The sequence below is a fragment of the Mobula birostris genome, chromosome 27, assembly GCF_030028105.1.
Source record: "Mobula birostris isolate sMobBir1 chromosome 27, sMobBir1.hap1, whole genome shotgun sequence".
NCBI classification, from domain to species: domain Eukaryota; kingdom Metazoa; phylum Chordata; class Chondrichthyes; order Myliobatiformes; family Myliobatidae; genus Mobula; species Mobula birostris.
The window spans coordinates 23,927,935-23,948,059 of record NC_092396.1 but is presented as its reverse complement, the minus strand read 5'-3'; positions in this window follow the sequence as shown (position 1 = coordinate 23,948,059).

Below are 20,125 nucleotides of genomic sequence, written 5' to 3'. Positions count from 1 at the left end.
GGCCAGCCTCTTGGAAAATTCATAAAACTCCAACTGTAAGAAGGCTATTCTGCCCACCTACTCCATCCTGACATAGCTGTTGTCACAAAACCTGAAGGCAGGGAGAATGACTGAAGGGTTGGGGGCATTGCCACGGCAACAAACCAACCCAGGAATTAAGCATTCATTGTGTGAACGGCAATTCTCAACTTCAGACTTGAGCTTGGTTCATAAACACCAGGAATTCTGCAGATGCTGGAAATTCAAGCGACACACATCAAAGTTGCTGGGGAACACAGCAGGCCACACAGCATCTCTAGGAAGAGGTACAGTCGACGTTTCGGGCCGAGACCAATCACCTGTCCAGCTCTTGGCTCCATCCCTCCCTCTCCTGACTTCTTCTATCATTTCGGATCTCCCCCTCCCCTTCCCACTTTCAAATCTCTTACTAGCTCTTCCTTCAGTTAGTCCTGACGAAGGGTCTCGGCCCGAAACGTCGACTGTACCTCTTCCTAGAGATGCTGCCTGGCCTGCTGCGTTCACCAGCAACTTTGATGTGTGTAGCTTGATTCATAGTTTTCTTTCCAATTCTAAGTATTAGAGTCTGTGGACCGACTGGCTTCAAAGTTCAAAGTGAATTTATTGTCAAAGTACGTATAGCATATGTCACCATATACAACCCTGAGATTCATTTTCTTGTGGGCATACTCAATAAATCCAATAATAATAATAGGATCAATGAAAGACCACACCAACAAGGTGACAAACCATGCAAAAAAACAACTGTTCAAATACAAGAAGAAAGAAAAAAATAAATAGATGGATAAATAAGCAAGCGATAAATATCAAGAACATGCGATAAAGAGTCCTTGAAAGTGAGTCCACAGGTTGTGAGAACAATTCAGTGATGGAACAGGAGAAGCTGAGTGAAGTTATCCCCTTCAGTTCAAGAGCCTGATGCCTAAGGGATAATAAATATGCCTGAACCTGCTGGTGTGACTCCTGAGGCTCCTGTACCTTCTTCTTGATGGCAGCAGTGAGAGGAGAGTATGACCTGGATGGTGGGGGTCCCTGATGATGGATGCTGCTTTCCTGCAACAGCACTCCATGTATACGTGCTCAGCGGTGGGGAGGGCTTTACCCGTCATGGACTGGGCCGTATCCACTTCTTTTTGTAGGATTTTCCATTCAAAGGCTTTGGTTTTCCACACCAGGATGTGATGCAACCAGTCAATATACTCTCCACCACACACCTATAGAAGTTTGTCAAAGTTCTAGATGTCATGTTGGATCTTTGCAACTTCTAAGGAAGTAGAGGTGTGGCAATGCTTTCTTCATTGAATTGACTTTATTACTTACATCCTTCATATACATGAGGAGTAAAAATCTTTATGTTACATCTCTGTCTAAATGTGCAATGGGAAATTTATAGTAATTTATAATAAATAGTGTGTACAACAGGCTAGTCAACATAACATAGAAATACAGTTGTCTCAGCATGAGTTAATCAGTCTGATGGCCTGGTGGAAGAGGCTGTCCTGGAGTCTGTTGGTCCTGGCTTTTATGCTGCGGTACCACTTCCCGCGGATGGTAGCAGCTGGAATAGTTTACGGTTGGGGTGACTTGGGTCCCCAGTGATCCTTCAGGCCTTTTTTACACACCTATCTTTGTAAATGTCCTGAATAGTGGGAAGATCACATCTACAGATGCGCTGGGCTGTCTGCACCACTCTCTGCAGAGACCTGCAATTGAGGGAGGTACAGTTCCCATACCAGGCAGTGATGCAGCCAGTCACAATGCTTTCAATTGTGCCCCTGTAGAAAGTTCTTAGGATCTGGGGACTCATGCCAAACTTCTTCAACTGTCTGAGGTGAAAGAGGCGCTGTTCTGCCTTTTTCACCTCATAGCCAGTATGCACAGACCAAACAAGGTCCTCAGTGATGTGTATACTGAGGAATTTAAAGCTGTTTACCCTCTCAACTCCAGATCCATTGATGTCAATAGGGGTTAGCCCATCTCCATTCCTCCTGTAATCCACAACCATTTCCTTTGTTTTTGCGATGTTGAGGGAGAGATTGTTTTCTTGACACCACCGTGTCAGAGAGGTGACTTCTACCCTGTAGGTTGCCTCATTATTATTTGAGATTTGGCCAATCATTGTAGTGTCGTCAGCGAATTTAATTAGCAGATTGGAGCTGTGGGTGGTGAAATAATCATGGGTATACACAGAGTAAAGGAGGGGGCTTTGTATATACATCCCTGAGGGGCACTTGTGTTGAGGGTCAGAGGGGCAGAGGTGAGGGAGCCCACTCTTACCAACTGCCGGCGATCTGACAAGAAGTCCTGGATCCAGCTGCACAAGGCAGGGTGAAGGCTGAGGTCTCTGAGTTTCTTGTTGAGCCCGGAGGGAATTATGGTGTTGAACGCTGAACTGTAGTCCAAGAACAGCATTCTCACATATGCATCCTTCTTCTCCAGATGCGTAAGGATGGTGTGTAGAGCAGTGGCCATTGTGTCATCTATCGATTCATTGTTCTGGTAGGCAAATTGTAGAGGGTCCAGTTTGGGTGGTACATGCTGCAGATGTAGTCCTTGACCAGCCTCTCAAAGCATTTGCTTATTGTTGAAGTGAGAGTGACAGGACGCCAGTCGTTCAGACATAATTGCACGTACGTGTTGGGTCCAGGACAGATTCTCTGGAATGATGACATCGAGGAATTTAAAGTTACTGACCCTCTCCACCTCTCATTCCCCCAATGAGGACTGGCTCTTGGACCTCTGGTTTCCTCTTCCTGATGTCAATAACTAGTTCCTTGGTCTTGCTGACATTGAGTGAGAGGTCGTTGTTGTGGGACCACTCAGCCAGATTTTCAATCTCCCTTTCTATATGCTGATTCATCACCACCTTTGATTCGGCCAACAACACTGGTATCATCATCAAACTTAAATATGGCAATGGAGCTGTGCTTGGCCACACAGTCAGACTTGTGAAGTGAGTAGAGCAGGGGGCTAAGCCTTGTGGTGAAACTGTGCTGACAGAGGTTGCAGAGGAGATGTTGTTGCCAATCTGAACTGACTGGGGTCTGCAGGTAAGGAAATCGAGGATCCAATTGCAAAAGGAGGTCTCGGAGCTTATTGATTAGTTTTGAGAGGATGATAGTATTGAATGGCTTGCGAAACCACTTCAGTGGGCTGTTCGGATCATTCATGTTGTAAAGGTCTGCCATCACAAATACATTCCAGGCTGGTTATAACTGGCAGATTTTTGCCACCTAAAGACCAGTAAGGCAGAAGGATTATTAGAATCAGAAACAAGTTTATTACCTCAGACGCGCCAAGGAATTTGGTGCTTTCGCAGCAGCAGTACAGTGCAAGACGGAAATTTGCTGTGCGTAACAATAAAAGGCAAAATTAATAAATAGTGCAAGAAAGATTGTTCAGAACTCCGATGGGAGAGGGGAAGAATAGTTCCAAAAATACTGAGTGTGTGTCTTCAGGCTCCCTGTACCTCCTCCCTGATGGTGAGAAGAGGACATAACTGGAACGTGAGGGTCCTGAATGATAGATGCCGCCTTCTTCAGGCACTGTCTTTTGAAGATGACCTCAATGGCACTTGAAAAGTTCCATCAACGCTGTCTTCGAAACATCTTAATTATCAGCTGGGAAGATAGAAGAACCATCGTCAGCGTGCTAAATGAAGCAAAAACAACAAGCATTGGAGCCTACGTCACCAAGAACCAACTAAGATGGAGCGGTCATGTTGTTCGGATGAAAGAGGAACGTCTGCCGAAACGAATCTTCTACTCCCAGCTTAAAGAAGGCAAACGTAAAAGAGGCGGACAACAGAAGAGATTCAAAGACGTCTTAAAAACCAACATGAAGAAATGTAACATCGACATTAACAATTGGGAAACCAATGCCAAGGACAGGAAACTCTGGCAAGCCACCATCTGAGAAGGAACAGCAACTTTCGAAGCCAACAGATGTGCAGAATTAGAAGAAAAGAGAAGAAAATGGAAAGAGAGGCAACAACAACCAAAGCCCGATCTGCCATCTGGAACTACCTGTCCTGAATGCAGAAGAACTTTCAAAGCCAAGATTGGACTCATAAGCCACTTGAGAGCCCATAAATAGATCAACGGAACAAAGACCTTCATCCTTGACCTCGAGGGATAGCCACGATGATAACAATGGCTGGTGGGGGGCTGGAGTGAGTTTGTGCTCGATGGAGCTGGTTGACTCTATAACTCCCTGAAGCATCTTTCGATCCTGTGCATTGGAACCTCTACACCAGGCAGTGACAGGCCTTTTCCCAGTGTGGCAATGCCTAGTACAAGAGGGATGCATTTAAGGTAACTGGAGGGAAGTATGGGGTGGGGGGGTGTCAGGGATACGTTTTTTTCATACACAGAGTGGGAGATGCATTGAATGTATTGCCAGGAATGGTGATAGAGGTAGATATATTAGAGATAATTAAGGGACTCAAAAGTAGGTGAATGAATGAAAGAAAAGTGGAGGGCTATGAGGGAGGAAAGGGTTAGATTGATCTTGGAGAAGGATGGAAGATTGGCACAATATCATGGACCAAATTGGCCTATACTGTTCTGTGCGACACACACAAAAACACCGGTGGAACTCAGCAGGCCAGGTAGCGTCTGTGGAAAAAAGTACAGTCGACGTTTCGGGCTGAAGCCCTTCGGGCAGGACTGGAGAAAAAAAATCTGAGGAGTAGATTTAAAAGCTGAGAGAGAACCAGCAGGTGATAGGTGAACCCTGCAGGGGGAGGGATGAAGTGAAGAGCTGGGAAGTCCATCGGTGAAAGAAACAGAAGGCCATGGAAGAAAGAAAAAGGGGGGAGGAGCACCAGGGGGAGGCGATGAGCGGGCAGGGTGAGCGAGGGAAAATGGTGAAGAGGGAGGCATTACCAGAAGTTAGAGAAATCGACATTCATGCCGTCAGGTTGGACGCTACCCAAACGGAATATAAGGTGTTGTTCTCCAACCTAATGCTGTCCTGTGATCAGTCAAACTGCTCTCCAAAGAGGGTTAGTACCTCTGTAGCGATTTGCTGGAGTCTTTGGTGACATAGTAACTTCATGAGCATGCTCATTAATAAGCTCTTTCATTCCCCAGTGGTGATGCTGGGATTCAAATACTGGCTCCAAACTTTCACTTCAACGCCTGACACTCTGCAAATACCACTCTAGAGAACCGGCTGCGCGGTTGTGTAACAGAGCTGTCCCGCGGCCCCGGCGCCAGAGTTTGATCCTGACCTCGGGTGCTAACACTGTGCAGTTTTCATGTTGTCCTAGTGACCTCATAGGATTGCTCCAAGCACACCCGTTGCCTCCCACATCCCAAAGCCATGCTGGAGGGTTAATCTCAGCTACTGTAAATTACTCAGACTTCAGGTGCCGGAAATCCAGATCAACATACACAAAAATGCTGGAGGAAGGCAGCCTCGCTGGAGAAAAAAAATGAACAGACCACATTTCAGGCTGAAATCCTTCATCAGAACTGGAAAGCTGACTTCATTTTCCTCCTCCATAGATGCTGCCTGACCTACTGAGCTCCTCCAGCATTTTATACGTGTTGACTCCAAGTTATCCCTAGTCTAGGAGGGAGGCAGGAGAATTAGGGAGTAGTTAGTGAGCATGTGGCTGAGAAAGGAAATTTCACTTTTCTATTTTGGATTTTCTCACCCCATAGAAGGAGGCCATTCAGCCCATCTGGCAAACTCTTGTTGAAATCCCGTTCTCCCACTTACTTCCCTATGACCTATTCTCCAACACGTGTCCATTAACGGTCTCAGATTCTTCTACCACACCCCTACAGTAGAGGCAATTTTTACAGTAGCAAACTACCTTGCCAACCCAGATGTCTTTGGGAAGTGAATGTCCTGGGGTAAACCTTCACAGTCACAGTTAGAACCTGCAAAGTCCATGCAAGTGCCATCTGAGGACTGAACTGACCCAGGATCACCAGAGCTGTGCATACTTCCATTGTACTCGGCCATCCTGTAAGTGGGGGAATGGAATAGAGAGTACTCTGGGAGCTGGCAGAGAGTCGATGGGCCAAATGAACTCCTTCTATGTCATGAGAAAATAACGCAAAACTCTGGAGGCCTCTCCGGCCTATTGCTCAGCTTTCAGTAACTTGTTGGGAGTTGAACCTCGATGTCTGTCTATGCCAAGTTCTGCAGGTGGTGCTCACTTCTCAGAGTCAAAAAGGCAATCGGAATCCACGGACCCTCCTGCTCGAACGAACCTGAATAAACTTCAGGTCATGGCCCAGTGGCTCTGTTGACTGCGGCAGACATTCAGGTTCTTTGGCAGGCAGGGATGCACAGGAGGATCATGTGATGACATGTCAGCAATCCCTCCCAGCCCAGCAGAGCAGGGATGGATCAATTGATCTTCAACTCATTGTCCTTGGAGGGAGGCCTTTGTACACAAGGTTTGCTCTTGAAAAGGTTGCCTTTGCATGTAGAGAGAATAACAATCACCGCACTTCAAAGCAATTAAGTGAGTGAATCATTCTGAGAAAGCTCTGGAACAAATCATTTCCTCTTATCTGGGCAACCATATTTAGTTTTGGATAATCTATAGATCTAAGTGATGTTTACAGTTGCCTTCCAATGTTTCCAGCATTAAGTTTATCCCTGTCTCCTTGTGAAAGCTCCACTGCAATTGCAGATGGGATTAAAATCAGGGTGGCTTTTGTTTATTCAATAGGATTTTTGGTGTTATTAAATATAACAAGCTAAGAACATAAGTAGTCTTTCGTCAGATTATTGTGGTATTTTTATTCTTAGAATTACAGTACACAATGTCAGGATTGATCACCCATTCCAGACCTAAGAGTTTAATCAGGTGAGAAGGGTGCAGTCGGTGATAATGGATGCTTTGTCTCAACGATCATAGCTGGTATTTGATTGAACATAATTATTATGAGTCCACTTAAGTAACAAAGACTCCCTTGAAACTGAAGCATATGATTATCACCGAGATATTACTGCTGAGGTAAAGCAGCAATAACCATGAAGTCTGCCCAACAGGTCACATTGAATGTAGGGTGTTACAGATCATTGATAAATAATGACAATTATTTTCTTAAGTACATATGTCTTGACAATTAATTTGCCTTAATGTTTCAACATGACTTTGGCAATGTTCATAGGTTTACAGATTTGCTGCGGTAGTTAGTAAATGTTAGCTAATGACTTCCGTTCCTCTCCAAAGTTCTCTTTATGCTACCAGTTGAACAAAGTGTTACCTACTATTTGTTTTTTCCACTGCCCTCCCTCCTCTCAATCCCCTTCAAACTTTGTCCACCTGAAGGAGATGGAACAAAGTTCAACTAACATCTGCACTCAAGGGTTATTCTTTACCCCGACAATAGCTACTTCAGCAGAAGAGGCAAATTGAGGACCTAAGTGCAAGATTGCTGTATCGAAGGGAAATGAGAGATTGTTGCGTTCTGTGTTTAACTAAGACATGGCTTACTCCCAGCATGCCAGATACAGCAATCAGACTCAAAGGCTTCTCGACTCACAGGACGAACCAAACCGCTGATTCAGAAAAGGCAAAAGGAGGAGGTGTATGTTTCATGACAAACTCTCAGTGGTGATCCAATGTGGTGATTTTGTCAAACTTGTGTTCCTCTGACCTTGAAAACCTAATGATCAAATGCTATCTATTCTAACTAGGGAGTTCTCCATAATCCTGACCACAGTTTACATACCACCAGCAGCTGTCTATAATCAAGTGCTTTTGATACAGCGTGATGCCATCAACAAACAAGAATCACTCTATCCCAAAACACTTCAAATTATAGTCAGGGACTGACTTCCACCAGGTTTGTTTGAAGAAATCCCTGCCCAATCACCGTCAGTATATAACCTGCAGCACCAGAGGTTCCAACACACTAGACCAACACACAAGAGCAAAGCGACAGATTTACAGACAACAAAGAGGAGGTCGCGGAAGGCAGAGGAGTGGCTATGGATTACCGAGTCGGTGGACTGGGCTGTGTTCAAGAACTCATATGTGGATCTGAATGACTACACCATGGCTGACACAAACTTTAAAAAAACAGTTGTAGACAATTGTGTCCCCAGAAAATCATTCAGAGTCTTCCCCAACCAGAAGCCCTGGATGAAACATGAGACCCACAATCCGCTGAGGGCAGATCAGAGACATCCAGGTATGGCAGCCAAGAAAGTTATAAAAGGTCCAGGTATGATCTCCAGAAAGCCATTTCATGGGTGAAGTGGCAATACCAGACTAAACTTAAATCAATGAAGCATGCTCAACAGTTGTGTCAGGGCTTGAAGGCTATCGCCTCTTATGAAGTAAAATCATGTGGCACAGGCGACAATAGGGCTTCGCTTCCAGATGGGCTCAACACCTCCTATACACACTTTGACCATCAAAACATGGAGGAACCATCGCAAACTCTCACAGCCCCGACCATTCCGTCTCTGAGGCCAACGTCCGTGCATCCTTCAGGAGGATGAACCCACAAGAAGCATCTGGCCCAGATGAGGTACCTGGCCAAGTATTGTGCTGATCAAATGGCTGAGATCCATAACCTCTCACTTCGACAGTCTGAGGTACTTTAGCTTCAAACAGTCTTCACCTACGCTGGTGTCTAAGAAGAACATGGTTACCTGCCTCAATGACTATCGCCCAGTAGTACTTGCATCCACAGTGATGAAGTGTTTTGAGAGGTTGACGATGAAATATATCAACTCCTGAATGAGATGTGACTTGGATTGACTCCAATTTGCAGTAGATGCCACCTCATTGGCTCTTCACTCAACCCCAGAACATCTAGACAGCAAAGGTGCGTACATCGGGATGTTTTTTTATCCACTACAGTTCAGCATTCAATACTACCGTCCCCTCAAAACTAATCAAGAAGCTTCAAGACCTTGGCCACCATACCTCCTTGTGCAGTTGGAACCTTGATTTCCTCACGTGGAGAACCCAGTCCGTTCAGGTTGGCAACATCTCCACAATCTCCAGCACGGGTGCACCGCAAGGCTGTGTGCTCAGCCCCCTGCTCGACTCGCTTTACACTTATGACTGTGTGGCTACGCACAGCTCCAATGCCCTTTACACGTTTGCTGATGGGCACCACTATTGTAGGTCAAGTAAAAAGAAATGACAAATCAGTATGTAAGAGAGAGATTGAAGATCTGGCTGAGTGGTGCCACAACAGCAACCTCTCACTCAATGTCAGCAAGTCAAAATAGGTGATTATTGACTTCAGGAGGAGGAAACCAGAAGTCCATGAGCCAGTTCCCATCGGAGGGTCAGCAACTTTAAACTCCTTGGTGTTGTTATTCCGGAAGACCTGCCCTGGGCCCACACGCAGTATAAATATGAGGGAAGTACGGCAGTGCCTCTACTTCCTCAGGAGTTTGCAAAGATTCATCATGACTTCTAAAACTTCGACAAACTTCTATAAATGTTTGGTGGAGAGTATATTGACTGGCTGCACCATAGCCTGGTATGGAAACTCGAACAGGAAATCTTACAAAAAATAATAGATACAGCCCAGTCCCCACCATTGAGCACAACAATGCAGGGAGGAGAAGATGGCAGCGCGATGCAGCGCACGTAGCCTCTCCGGTGAAATGATATCGTATTTGTTAAATAGGGGCCGTGCACAATTCTGATTTGATGGAGACAGCCGTGAGAGCACAGAGGAACATCTGGATTCACTTCTGAAATGCCTGGTTCGCTGCCGCTGCTACTGTGTGATTGAGAATCTCCGGAGGGAAGGCCCCAAAATCCTCGGCTTTGCCTGCTGCTGGCAGCCGGGGCCGGGGTCGAAGCGTTCGGCAGAGATGGTGCTCGGTGCTTGGTGTCGGAGGGCTGGTCGGAGCTCGAAGTTTTCGGACGACTCAGAATCGGACTGTGGTCGGGTATGGCAGGGAGAGTTTTCTTCCTTCTCCCGTCTGCGTGAGATGTGGGACTTTCGAGAGACTTCGAACTTTTTTACTGCGCTCATGGCCTGTTCTTCATCAAATTACGGTATTGCTTGCACTGTTGTAACTATATGTTATAATGATGTTGTTTTTGTCAGTTTTTCAGTCTTGGTCTGTCCTGTGTTTTTGTAATATCACTCCGGAGGAATATTGTATCATTTCTTAATGCAGGCATTACTAAATGACAATAAAAGAGGACTGTATGTCCTCATAATCTAATCTAATCTAACTACATGGCATGTTGTCATGAGAAAGCAGCATCCATCGTCAGGTAACCCTGCCACCCAGGTCATGCTCTCTTCCCGCTGCTGCCATCAGGAAAAAAAGGTGCAGGAACCTTAGGACGTGCACTACCAGGTTCAGGAACGGTTACTACCCCTCAGCAATCAGACTCTTGAACAAAAGGAGTAACTTCACTCAACTTCACTCGCCCCATCGTGGAAATGTTCCCACAACCAATGGACTCACTTTCAAGGTCTCTTCATAACTCATGTTCTCGTTTGTTGACTTCTGCATGCTGGTTAAACCCAGTTAGTGTGAGCTTTCATTGATTCTATTTTGGTTATTATTCTATTACGGAATATTGAGTATTCCTCAAAGAAAATGAATCTCAGGGTTATATATAGTGACATATATGTACCTTGATAATAAATTTGCTTTTAACTTTGAACTTTTGAATCAGAAATGTCTTCATGCCTACTTCCACCGACTGTTTCCATCTACTTTTCCATTAAGGCAAATAGAAACTAACGAGGATCTAATGTACCTAAACTATGGTTCAGTACAGTCCATGACCCCAGTCTAGGACATGAGGCCTGTTTGATAAGCTCGCTTGTGAGTTTGTTCAAATTTCTTGTGGTACATTGATTGATACAGTGAACTCCAACAGTTGTAATGAGAAAAGCTACGGAAAACAAATAAACTGCATTTGCTGGAAGAAATCAGACAGCCAAGCACCGTCTCTGAATGAGTGAATGTAATGTTGCTGAATGGACCAAACCCTGAATGTTGAGCAAGTTATGTTCGTTGAGATACAGGCATTCAACCTCTGAAGAGCCACAATGCTTATCTTCGCCTTAGATCTGTGACTCTTCTGGGGAAACGAGCATTTCCACCTTGCTTCCTGGCTCTCTTTCAACTACCTTCTTACTAATTGAAAGAGAAGGCTTGGTGGATCATTTATTATCAAAGTATGTATGCGCTATAGAACCCTGAAATTCCTCTTCCCCACAGACAGTCACGAAACAAGAATCAGCCATGGAATCAGCCAACCTGTTCAAAACAAAGCATCAAACACCCCCTCATGCCACATGCAAAAAATCAAGCTAAAAGCAACAAGAAAATGAGTGAAAACATGGAATATTAAAACAGAATCAAAAGGCATATTTCAACACAGTCCATGTGAAGAAATTAAATATGAGAGGTTACCTCAAACTAAATAAATCATGAAATGAACAAGAGCACTTAGCTTCCAAGTCATAAAATGCCAAGTTTAGACTCATGAAGATGTTCACATAAGTTATACATATGGATATGAAGGATAATGTAACCCAAAATACAAAGGACCATGAAACTAAACAGTTCTGAAGAAAGATCTTCAACCCGAAACGTTAACTCTGTTTCTCTTTCCACAGTTGCTGCCTGACTTGCCCAGTATTTTCACCATTTTCTGTTTTTACTTCACATTTCCAGTGAAATATTGTCATTCAGTGGAGGAAAAAACCCCACAAAATTACAAGAAACTATTTGATACTGTAATGAATAGAGGCTTTTAATGGTCTGTCTGAATCCCCAATAATTAAAAATAGATTAATGATCATCTTTTATCATTTAGTCAAAATGGGATCTAATGAATCGAGTGTGGACCTGGTCACCAGTGCACAAGAGCATGCAAAACAGGAGTGGAAGTAGATCAAATAGACACCTCAATCATGCTCTACTATTCAATATTATCGCGACCAAACCAATCTTGGCCCCAACTCCAAATTCCTCTTCTCCCTCCCCAAATTATAATTTCACTCCTTAAATATATTCAATTACCCCACCTACATCGCCCTGTTTGGTAGAGAACTCCAAAGATTTGCTGATTTATGAGAAAAGAATATTTCTCTTCGTATGTCAGCCTCTTCATCTCTGAAACAACTTAATGAACCTTCTCAACATTGTCTACATCCTTCCTTAGACGTGGAGAGCATAACTGTTCGCAGTACTCCAGACCCACTTTCACAGGCACCTACATTAAAACTTTTTTACTTTTATGTTCAAACCCTTGCCATAAAAGTCAGCAGTGCATTAACCTCCCTCTTTTATTGGTCTATCTCCATAATATTTTTTTAGTATTTTATATACTCAGACCTCAGATCCCACGTACAACATTTTGTACTCAAACTGTTAGTTTTTTTATTCTTCCTTCTATGCTGGATAACCTCATATTTTCCCATGTTATTCAGATTCAGATTTATTTATCGCATGTACAGTTGCAAGAAAAAGTTTGTAAGTCCTTTGCAATTACCTGGTATTCTGCATTAATTACTCATAAAATATGGTCTGATCTTCATCTAAGTCACAATAATAGAAACACAACCTGCCTAAACTAGGGACACACAAACAATTGTACTTCATCTCGTCATTATTGAGTACACCATTTAAATAATCACAGTCTAGGTTAAAAAAAAAAGGTAGGTGAACTTCTGGGATAAACTCAGCAGGCCAGGCAGCATCTAAGGAAAAATGCACAGTCAACGTTTCGGCCTGACCTGCTGAGTTCCTCCAGCATTTTGTGTGTGTTGCTCAGATTTCCAACATCTGCAAATCTTCCCTTGTTTGAACCTCTGGGGTAATGCCTTCTACAAAAGCTATTTGGAGTCAGGTGTTCCAATTAATGAGATGAGATTGGATGTGTGGATTGTAGAGGTGTCCAGCCCTATAAAAAAGACATACAAAGGCAGTTTACTGACAGAGCCTGTGCTTCTCAAAAAAGATCTTTTTATGTGCACCATGCATCAATCAAAACTTTCAGAGGACCTTAGAAGAAGAATTGTAGAGATGCATGAAGATGGAAAAGGCTATAAAAGCATTACTAAAGACCTGAGTGTTCATCTGTCCACATTAAGAGAAACTGTCAACAAATGGAGGAAATTCAGTACTGTTGCTACTCACCCTCAGAGTGAGCATCCTGCAAAGATCACACCAAGAGCACAGTGTGCAATGGTGAAGGAGCTGATAAAGGACCCAAGTGTAACAGCAAAACACCTGCAGAAATCTCTAAAACTTACCAAAGTCTCTGTTCATGTGTCCACTATAAGAAAGACCCTGAAGAAGAATGGTGTTCATGGAAGAACACCACAGAGGAATCCACTGCTTTCCAAAAAAATAAGACATTGCTGCATACCTCAAGTTTGCAAAGGTCCACCTGCATGTTCCTCAATGCTTAATTTGGGGCAGATTATGTTTGTTTATTATTGTGACTTGGATGAAGATCAGACCACATTTTATGAGTAATTAATCCATAAAAGAAGGTTCACCAGATTGATTCCTGGGATGGCAGGACTTTCATATGAAGAAAGACTGGATGAACTGGGCTTGTACTCGTTGGAATTTAGAAGATTGAGGGGGGATCTGATTGAAACGTATAAAATCCTAAAGGGATTGGACAGGCTAGATGCAGGAAGATTGTTCCCGATGTTGGGGAAGTCCAGAACGAGGGGTCACAGTTTGAGGATAAAGGGGAAGCCTTTTAGGACTGAGATTAGGAAAAACTTCTTCACACAGAGAGTGGTGAATCTGTGGAATTCTCTGCCACAGGAAACAGTTGAGGCCAGTTCATTGGCTATATTTAAGAGGGAGTTAGATATGGCCCTTGTGGCTACGGGGATCAGGGGGTATGGAGGGAAGGCTGGGGCGGGGTTCTGAGTTGGATGATCAGCCATGATCATAATAAATGGTGGTGCGGGCTTGAAGGGCCGAATGGCCTACTCCTGCACCTATTTTCTATGTTTCTATGTTTCTAAAACCATTTAATTGCAAAGGGTTCACAACAGCAAAACAAGATACTTTCCTCCCTTCCATTCACTCACACAGTTAGTCTTCCAACACCCAGGACAAGCATCCAGGCCTCCAGGTAATTGTTCATTATCTGTGTGGTAAACCATATAGGTATGTTGTAACTGGGTTACCTGTCTGGACACGCCCCTCTGCTGACTGCCCCTGTGGCTCCTCCCACAGACCCCTGAATAAAGACGATTGGGCTATTGCTCCTCCCCTCAGTCCAGGGGCAGATACTCAGCATGGTGGAGGTCACATTTTACTGCTAATAAAAGCCTTTCAGTATTTACTCTACTTCCAGTCTTTTGGAGTTATTGATAGTGCATCAAGCTGACACTTGCCTGCTCACATACAACCTATCTATCAATACCATCACAAGTTGCAAATGCATCCATTGTTAAATCCTTGAGTGACGTCAGTTGAATAAAGTTTTGGCACATTTGAATACATCCATCATTCTAGTTCTCTTTAGGACTGAATGAGGTGAGTGGAACTGTTAACAAAGGGCATTAATAAAGATGAAAAAAACAGATTCTCTACCTCAACAAATAATAGTAAACATTTTCTACAATCTACAATTTTTTTGTTGTTAATGAAGAATGCTTACTACTTCCATACTGCCTGTTGCACCACTGGCGTTTAGGGCAGCAATGAAGGTCCTCCATCTCTGGCGATGTTCAGGGCTTCCTTCATTGTGTCAGTAGCTTCCTCTCGGTGTTCACTCCTGTCAGTCATGCAAGTCCCGGGTGGGAACTCAAGAATATTGTTGCACTCAGATGTAGAAGGATTCTTCATTGGTGTTTCTGTGACAATTTCGTTTGACCAGTCAGGGTCGTTAGCCCTGAGCTGAACCCCCAAAGCTAGAGGACTGGTGGACCACTCTTAGTCTGGCCTCTACCCTTTGACCTGATTGACATGCGTGACCCTCTCAAGAGCCAAAGCATGAAGCCCTGAGTACAACCAATATAGCTCTCCAGGCCATTGAGGCATGCAAGCCTCCAAAACACAACAAGGTTGTGGTCCTCTTGGAGTAATGAAGAATAGCAGCCAGCCATTTTACACATGGCAAGCTCCCATGGACCTTAATGTGACCAGTCAATATTTGCTTTAATAATGTGGACTGAAGAACCACATAGGGAATTAACTTCCCAACCTCTCCCAGTTCATCAGTGGAACAGTTAAATTCTTCCTATTCTAATGTCTATTTTTCCCTTTCCAGGGTTGTTGGGTCCTATCGGGATCTTTGATCCACAGCAGCATTCAAAGACTGTGGTTCAGCACGATGGCACATTCCCGTTCTTGGAGCTCGCCGATCAGCCGCATTTCGGTATGTCCAGGTTCGGTCTGCATTCGGATGCCCCTGGGACCTGTGCGGCCCTGTGGACACAAACTCTCACCGGTGTTGCTGCCTGAAGCACAGCGGGAGACGGAACATCGAAGATGGCAAGAATGGCTGTCAGAGGGCTCTGCACTTGGTAATCGATTTGCTGATTCTAGATTTGGGAAACTTGAAATAAATAGCAATGCTTCAGACTGATAGTAACATCAGACTAGTTACTGTTGTCCCCCCTCCCCCCGTCGCTGTGCACTGTGGAAGGAATGATATCTGTCTCTCCCTCGTTAGTGAGAGACACAGGATGTCAAAAAGTTGGAGTGAACAGTTAGTTTTTGATGGAATGTAGACCATGGTCTCTCTTTGGGAGCTTTGCTTTCGCTTGCATGGTGGGTGGGAATGCTCCTCCTGGCACTTATCCTTGTAAGAGGAACAAGTGCTACACATGCCCTTACACTTCCTCCCTCACCACCATTCAGGGCCCCAGACAGTCCTTCCAGGTGAGCTGACACTTCACCTGTGAGTCGGCTGGCGTGATATACTGCGTCCGGTACTCTCAATGTGGCCTTCTATATATTGGCGAGACCCGACGCAGACTGGGAGACTGCTTTGCTGAACACCTACGCTCTGTCCGCCAGAGAAAGCAGGATCTCCCAGTGGCAACACGTTTTAATTCCACATCTCATTCCCATTCTGACATGTCTATCCACGGCCTCCTCTACTGTAAAGATGAAGCCACACTCAGGTTGGAGGAACAACACCTTATATTCCGTCTGGGTAGCCTCCAACCTGATGGCATGAACATTGACTTCTCTAACTTCCGCTAATGCCCCACCTTCCCCTCGTACCCCATCCGTTATTTATTTTTATACACACATTCTTTCTCTCTCTCTCCTTTTTCTCCCTCTGTCCCTCTGACTATACCTCTTGCCCATCCTCTGTCCCCCCCCCTTGTTCTTTCTCCCCGGACCTCCTGTCCCATGATCCTGTCATACCCCTTTTGCCAATCACCTGTCCAGCTCTTACTCCATCCCTCCCCCTCCTGTCTTCTCCTATCATTTTGGATCTCCCCCTCCCCCTCCCACTTTCAAATCTCTTACTAACTCTTCCTTCAGTTAGTCCTGACGAAGGGTCTCGGTGTGAAACGTCGACTGTACCTCTTCCTAGAGATGCTGCCTGGCCTGCTGCGTTCACCAGCAACTTTGATGTGTGTTGGGTGGGAATGCTGATGCTTTGCACTAGAAAAGGTGGTGGGAGGGGTAGAGTTAAAACTACTTGCTGCTGTTTATGCGTGGGAGGGGGTAGGCAGCTTTGGGGTTCTTATGATTTGTTCTATCATTCATTCTTTGGGGTTTTTCTTCTGTTTCAAGGGTGTCTGCAGAGAGTAAGAATTTCAGGTTGTATATTGAAAACATTTTCTGATATTAACTGCAACTATTGAACTATCTTTGAGATACCGCACTGCCTTTTACACCTGCTGTGTAAACCTTTCTACATCCACCCGAGAGGACAGGCAAGACCTCTGTTTAAACTCTCATTGAAATGAACTTCCTCAGCATCAGACTAAAGTCTGCACTGAAGTCACTGGAGTCAGAATTTAACCCACAACCTCCTGACTCGGAGGCAGATATGTCACCAAATAAATCATACTTGTGTAAACTTGTTGTGACAGGTTATCCTGTCTAATTCACATCTCTATCTTGCTTCCCATGTCAAGGAACTGTTATCAACTGCAGCAGGTAGACCTTCCAGCGTGATGCTGAGGAAGTTCAGGACTGGGAAAAAGCCAGTTTCTGAGAGATTATACCAAGCTAGATAAAAAAGCTAAATAGAATAACACAGTGTGCATAAACAATGGGAGACTTTCAACCTGAAGGCAACTAGGGTGCAGAGTAGATATACACCCACACAAAATATAAAGTACAGCAAAAGTTTTGTGAATGAATAGAGAAATTAAATCAATAAGCATCACGGTTACTTACTAGAGATAAGTCAGCAGCATAGAATGAAGGAGATATTACATTAACATTTTCAAATTTAGGACTAACAAAACAAGAAAGTCAATTTGAATTCAGAAAAAGCACATAAAGGGACAATAAACAATGTCCGTGAAGTGTTTGAAGAAATCAGAAATGACATCGTGAGAGAGTAAGTGAGTGGTTAATACGCTGACTAGCTGGCAGAGGCTTTTACTGAAATCTGTAACCTCTCTCTGTCCCTTGCTGTGGTCCCTGCATGCTTCAAAGCATCAAGCATCATACCAAGTCCCTGGAGAGACTGGGTACATCCCACGTTAAGAACACCATCCCTGCTACTTTGGACCAGCACCAGTCTGCCTAAAAGGTAAACAAATCAACTGAGGACGCCATCTCCATCGCTCTCCACGACGCACTGGAGCATAAGGACACTGATGCCAGAATACTTTTTATCTATCACAGCTCTGCCTTCAACACCACACTCCCCAACTTGAAAAAGATTCACCTGGCAAGGGAGTCGTACCCAGTGTGCAGGGCACGGGTTACCAACCATTCCCTCCTTTCCCAGGTGTTTTAGAATTAGAGGGTACCCATTTGAAAGGGAGATGAGGAAAATTTTTTTTTAGCCAGAAGGTCATGGATTTATGGAATTCATTTCCACATACAGCTGTGGAGGCCGATCATTGAGGGTGTTTAAGGAGGAGATTGATAGGTATCTAATTAGTCAGGGTATTAAAGGATATGGGGAAAAAGCTGGAAATTGGAACTAGATGTGAGAATAGTTTAGCTCATGGTGGATTGGTGGAGCAGACTGGATGGGCCGAGTGGCCTACTTCTGCTCCTTTGTCTTGTGATCTTGTGTACACCAATTTCCATCTGGATTCTGGACTTTCTTACCAATCTCACCCAGACAATCAGACTAAACAAGTACACAGCAACTTCCCTGACCCTGAACACTGGTGCACCGCAGAGTTGTGTCCTGAGCCCTCTCATTTAAACTCTTTTCACCCATGACTCGAAAGAGTGTTGGGCACGTGGCCAAGTGGTTAAGGCGTTCATCTAGTTACCTCAAGGTTGCTAGTTCGAGTCTCAGCTATGGCAGTGTGTTTTTGCCCTTGTGCAAGGCACTTAATCACACATTGCTCTAGTGTCTGTGTGAGGAGTGGCACCCCACACAGACTTCCAATCTGCGCCTTGTAAGGCATGAAAATGCCCAACGCAGGCCTCTCATGGTCTGAGTCGACGTTCCCCTCCCACCCATGACTGTGCCCCTGCCTATGTCACCAACTCCATCATCAAATGTGCAGAAATTTGTGATTGGATTAATTACAAACGACAATGAAGCAGCATACAGAGGAGGTGCAGGAACTGCAGTAACCATAACTTTTCACTCAACATAAAAAACATAGAACTTATTATCGATTTCTGGAAATTGGAAAGGTATGCTCAAGCTCCACTACACGTTAATGGTGAAACAGAGGAAAAGGTCTCCAGCTTTAAGTTTTTGGGAGCGAACATCTCAGATCACCAACATCTCCTTGATACTAGTGAAGGATCAGCAGGGCCTATACTATCTTAGGGGTTTAAAGAGAGCAAATCTGCTCCAAAAGCTGCTGGTAAGTTCTTATCAATGTGTAGTTGAGAGCATACTGATCTACTGCATGACTGTATGGTACAAGGTCAACCAAAAAGCACTTCAACAAGTGATCAGGACTGCACAGAACATCAATGGGACACATCTACCAGATACGGAGACCATCTACAACTCACAATGTCTATGGAAGGCTTACAAAATCATGATGGGTTCACCTCACCCCAGTACTCACCTGTTCAATCTCCTACCATCTGGCAGGAGATACAGAAACGTCTCTGCATGGACATCCAGACTGAAAAAAAAGCTTTTTCCCCAGGGTTGTTGTGCAGTCGAACAATGCCCCCCACCACCCATCCATAGTCCAGAGACTCTATGGACAATCTCTTAAGTACAATCCATGAGCATAATTCTTGAAGCTATTTCATAGTTAATCATTATATTTTATAACATGGTCAGGTGTAACACTTGAATGGGGCAGCCTCTGTTTGTTTCAAGTTTAGAGTTGTTTGTCTTTAATTCAATTGAAACATAGATGTCACTCTAAATAACTCAGATGTTATTTTTAAATTTAATCATTGTGTTTTTATGCTGTTGTGTACTGAATGGGGTGGCACTGCAATCTGTTGTCATCAGCCATGACAATAAAACTCTAACTAGATTTATGAGGAAAGAAATGGAAATTAAATTATCTAAGGCATTAAACCTATCAAATATGGAAAGGTCTGGATAGGGTGGATGCGGAGAGAATGTTTCCTATAGTTGGAGGAGTCTAGGACAAGCAGACACAGCCTCAGAATTGAGGGGCGTCCATCTTGAACAGAGATGAGGAAGAATTTCTTTAGCCAGAGAGTGCTGAATCTGTGGAATTCATTGGCACAGATGGCTGTGGATGCCAAGTCTTTGAAGCTGAGGTTGACAGCTTCTTGATTAGTCAAGGCACCAAAGGTTAGAGGGAAAAGCCAAGAGAATGGAGTTGAGGAAGATAATAGATCAGCCACGATTGAATGGCGGAACAGACTCAATGGGCTGAGTGGCCTAATTCTGCTCCTAGGGTCTTATAATCTTAAACCAATATCCCGAAACAAAAGAGTACTTTTATTGTTTCCTTGCTTATTCATGTGTGTTGAACCATCACTGGTCACCAGTGCAATGATACTTACCTCCTGAATAGAGCTAATCTCCTAATGGATGCAGAATGGGATT